The sequence below is a fragment of the Eumetopias jubatus genome, unplaced genomic scaffold (genome assembly GCF_037043125.1).
Source record: "Eumetopias jubatus isolate StellerSeaLion01/CBP00866 unplaced genomic scaffold, mEumJub1_p1.0 scaffold_13, whole genome shotgun sequence".
Lineage (NCBI taxonomy): Eukaryota > Metazoa > Chordata > Mammalia > Carnivora > Otariidae > Eumetopias > Eumetopias jubatus.
Window position 1 is genome coordinate 51,849,417 of NW_028274819.1, and position 4,754 is coordinate 51,854,170.

General features: G+C 44.8%; 1 pseudogene; it reads right to left on the minus strand.

Moving 5' to 3' along the window:
• Positions 1-607: 607 nt before the first annotated feature.
• On the minus strand, positions 608-1,596 carry LOC114219302 (olfactory receptor 52E4-like; annotated as a pseudogene).
• Positions 1,597-4,754: the final 3,158 nt, after the last annotated feature.

A 4,754-nucleotide genomic window follows, 5' to 3' on the forward strand; every position in this document is an offset into this window, starting at 1 on the left:
TTTTCCTCTGAAATGTCTCTGAGTGTTACAGATTATATCTCCTATGCATATTCCTTGGTTCTTCATGGAGACAATAAAGTCTTCTACCCACAGGTAAAGCCAGCCAGCAAAGAAAATAACATAGTAACTACAAATACTATCTTGTACTTTCCTTGTCCCTTCTCACTGTCCCCAGTCTGCACCTCCACTTCTCCTTAAACACTCAAATACAAATGCACACTCACACCCAACACACCTTGGCTTTGCATGGCATGTTGGTGGGCAAGTCATTCTTTCTTTTATGTTGCCTGCATAGGAAACATTCCACCTTATTTCACGTGTGTTCAGCAAGTGCTGTTATTTGGAGTCCTTTTACAAACATGATCACATATAATTTGCCCAACCAACATGTCAGTATGGAGAGACTGTATCACTACCTTCATTTCAAAGGGGATGATTGTCTTACTTCGGAGTTACTGAAAACAAGGAAGTCTCCTGTGACTTAGCCTCTGTATCTAAGGATTCTGGTAGTCAGTCTGACCACATGACACATTTCTGCCACTTGAAAATTTGCCCAGAAACTGTTTCCATTTAACATTTTTTCCTCATACCCACCAGTGCTGGATGATCAGACAAGCTTCTGACCATGGACAATGGTAATGGGCTCCTTCTCCCAGCACCCATATTTGGTCAGTTTGTCCCAAAACTCCTTGGCTTTCACTGCATAAATAATAGGATTGAGCATTGGAGGTACAAGGAAGTAGAGGTTTCCAAGAATGGTGTGCACATGGGGTGGAATTCTCCTGCCAAAGCGGTGAGTGAGAAAAGAGAACAGTGAAGGTGTGTAAGAGATAAGCATAAGCATAAGCATAACACAGATATATGTGGTACAGTGTTGACTGCTTTGTGGTGGGCTTCTTTAGAAGACAGTCACAGAACAGCCCAGATGATAAGCACATAAGAGGAGGCAATAGCTGAGATGTCTAGCCCTGCAACCAACAAGGCCACCACCAGACCATATATCCGGTTGACTGTGGTGGCCACACACACCATCTTCACCACAGCCATGTGCTCACAGTAGGTGGTCGGGATGACATGATTTGCATGAAAAGGCATGTTCTGGAGGAGGACAGGCATGGGCAGAATGAAAAAGATGGCTCTCACTAAACTGAGTAGGCCAATGAGCCCAATGTGACTATTGGAAAGAATGATGGCATAGCACAGGGGCTCACAGATGGCCACATAGCGGTCAAAGGCCATGGTCATCAGGATGGCAGACTGAAAGGCAGATATGGAGTGGATGAAGAACATTTGGACCAGACAGCCCACATAGCTCATCTCACTCTGGCCAAACCAGAAGATGCATAGCACCTTGGGAATGGTGGTAGTGGACATGCCCAGGTCTGTGAAGGCCAACGTGCAGAGGAGAAGGAACATGGGCTTGTGCAGGGAGCGCTCTGTGCAGATGATGAAGATGATGGTGCAGTTCCCAAGAATGGTGACAAAGTACACGGAAGAGAAGGGGATAGAGATCCATCTGTGTTTGTCCTCTATCCCAGGAATGCCTTGGAGAATGAAGAAAGGAGGATGACCCAGGGAGGTATTGCAAACGGTCATGGTGTCACCTGGTGCAGTTCCTGAGAAGAACAATAAAATCCTTCATGAGCCTCAAACGTAAAAGAATCAAGGGTTTCAAAGTGGAAAGCAAAAGGTGGAGTGCTTAGATACACAAAAATTTTTCTGAAATCAAGGCGATATATCTTCCATATCATAGTTGAATATTATATGCCTTATTATATAACATACTGAAGTATTCCATAATAATAATGTGGTCTTCCAACATTAATATCTCACAGAATATATTCATTTGGAATAGTTTTATTAAGGATGCACTTAATCATTGTTCGCATATAAAGCATGTCATTAAGTATATGAAAATATATTTTGTGAATTTTTGAATGTGTCTCCACTTGAAGAAGGGAACCTGAAGAATATGAGACAAAAAATGGATAGATATACCATGAAAAATGACAGAATATCTAATACCACTTACAGTAAACATAAGATGAAATAGGTCAACAAAAGAGCTTTCCACGAATAAAATAGCTTAAGTGCTTAACAGAATTGTTCACCAAACCTTGAAGGATCCACGTTTGCAGCACATAAGGGACTTGCAGGGACCTCTGATGACAACTGTTCTATGAGGAACAAAGGGATCAGGTGACAGGCTTCTGGGCACCTGAGACTAGGCTGCCAGAGTGGGCCTGTGAAGCGCACCAAACCAGGAACCACTCACCTGAATGTGAGGCAGAGGGTGGGCAGCTGGGCCCAGACAACTTCTTCAAATGTGTGTGTCTGAGTGTGGACAGCTGTCTGTAACTGTATGTACATGCACAGCATGGCTCCTGGACAACACACTCAGGGCCCTGCCTGTCCCCCTCCTCACTCTTGGGCCCCGAGAAGCCCTGGTGTGGCCATCTAAGTCACCTAAGGAAAGGCCCCCTGGGTGCCCAGAATTAGCTCTTTGCCACTCCCTCAGTCCCGAAAAACACACAGACCAGTCACCACTGCTCTTATGCACGAACTTGACCCTAGGGGTTTCCCTGAGCTCCCAGGAGATGGGGCTGGTTGACCCCAGGGGTTCTGGGCATGTTGCAGTCTTTGGCAGTCACGGAGGAGCCTGTGGAAAGAGGGTGAAGTTAAAGCTGAATCTGGAACTAGATTAGGGTCTGGGAGCTTGTATCCTGAAAGCCCTCTTTCCCAAGTGAGTGTAGGTGTGGGAGCTTAGCCGTGCCTTACTCCGTGGCAGGGGTAGTCATGGTCCTGAAGGCATCAGAGGTACTGCGCTGTCAACGTCTAGTGCGTTGGGGTCCCTGGGTAAGGGTCGCGAAATCACCGGGACACAGGGGATGCAGAGCAAAGGCAGCTGCATGCTGTCGTTTATTTTCCACACGGTTATATACTTGCAGCAATCAGATAAGCATAACAATATGTACCTTCACACATAATGGGATTAAACTAACATCTTTGAAGAAAGATACACAAGATTTATCAAGAACAGCATGTATTCTGTTTATGTTTGCAGAGTTAAAGAATTCTCCCAGCCACCCTTCTTCAAGGAACAGTATGTTCTTGTCCTAAGGAGGAACGCCTCTAATCTAGGCAAGAGCCACTTCCTGCTGATCCAGGCATTCAGAACTTGCAACATGAGATAAGGGGAAGAGAACATTTTCTCCTCCTTGCTCAGGTTTGCCTGGCTTTCCTAACTCTCACTGCAGTCCTTGAATGACCCTGGCTCGCAAGGGGCCTGCAAGCCTATGCCATCTCATTTCCCCCTTTTTTTCTTTTGTTTCAATAAAAGTGCCTTCCAAAGGGTGGCCATAGAATTCTGGGACGGTTTTACATAGCAAAAATGTAGCAGCGTAAAGCATAAGATAACAACTAGCAACACAATGCCCATTCCTCCAGCAGTATGCCCTAAACTCTGAATGATACCTTTTGGGTCTAATCCCTCAAGTTGTTTAAGGAACAAGTCTGCCAGAGTGGCAGCATCTTCAGTCTCAAATGGTCTACCAAAGATCTCCTGAATATTTGTGTGCAGATTATTGATCATGTCAGTCGCTGACGAGTTACCTTCTAAGTACCTTTGGATAACGCTCCAATCATGCTGTGACTTATTATATTTTAAATTGGTAACACAAAAAGTCGTAGAATTCCAATCGCAACGAAGCCAAATTTGCCTCTCTAGTGTCAATACCTTCTTCCCTAACCAGCCCACTGTCTGCCTAAGGACATCTATTTGTGTTTGCAAGCGAGTATCAATCATGGTTTGGGAAAGCCAAAGGTCTCGGGAATCACGGTGCCAATTTTCCACGAAATGTTTGGTTTGCAGAGAAGTATGTAATGCTATACCAGATACCGCGGCCAGCGCGGTAACTGTAATCAAACTTAAAACAACCGCTACAATAATGCCAACAAAACGTTTTGTACGTTTCAGCATCTTTTTGAAAAACTCCAAAACTAAGGCGTCCTCGGGATTTTGAGCCCATGGTCGTTCTAGATTTACCGGAAGCCAAATGTGAGAACGCTGTTGCAAAATCATAATATCCCGGTTCAAATTCTATAGAACTATTAATACAAGAGTATAGTCGACATTGGGTACAGTTAATTCCATTATCAAAGCTAAAATTCCCTATCAGAAATAGATATGGCAAAGGTACACAAGCAGTTACATTCATTTCTTTAGAAATAGTGAAATTATAAGTTGATGCAGAGTTCGCTGTGCCAGAAAAAGTTCCATTGTAAATTCTAACAGTCTTAAGCGCAGCTGCAATTTTCCATAAGTGCGTTTGAATATGATCAGGAAATTTCTGATGTGATATACGAGGGTCTGCGATGCCGCCATCTCCCCACCAAGCTTTTTGATTTGTCCCCAGGTAGGCAACGCAGTAGCAAATGTTTGCCGACGGCGACGCCTTCCCCCCAGGTTTAAGTGTGCCATGGCCTGTATTGGAAGTTCATCCTGGTTTGGATTCCCCATCCGTCATCTGGTGGGATACGGAGCCGTGCGAATTGGTCCTCGACCGGATCCATCTCGCGGGGAGCCAGGAACAGGTCCGTCCATCCTCTGTGGAGACATAAGCATAACCCTTCCCTCTATAAAGTAATAGCCCTGGTTGCCATTCTGCATCGGCAACCGGTTTAAACCATATATATTCATTTAACGGAGGAGGAGCCGCCTCTCCTTCTATGAAATGCTTTTCAGCTCGGGAAAG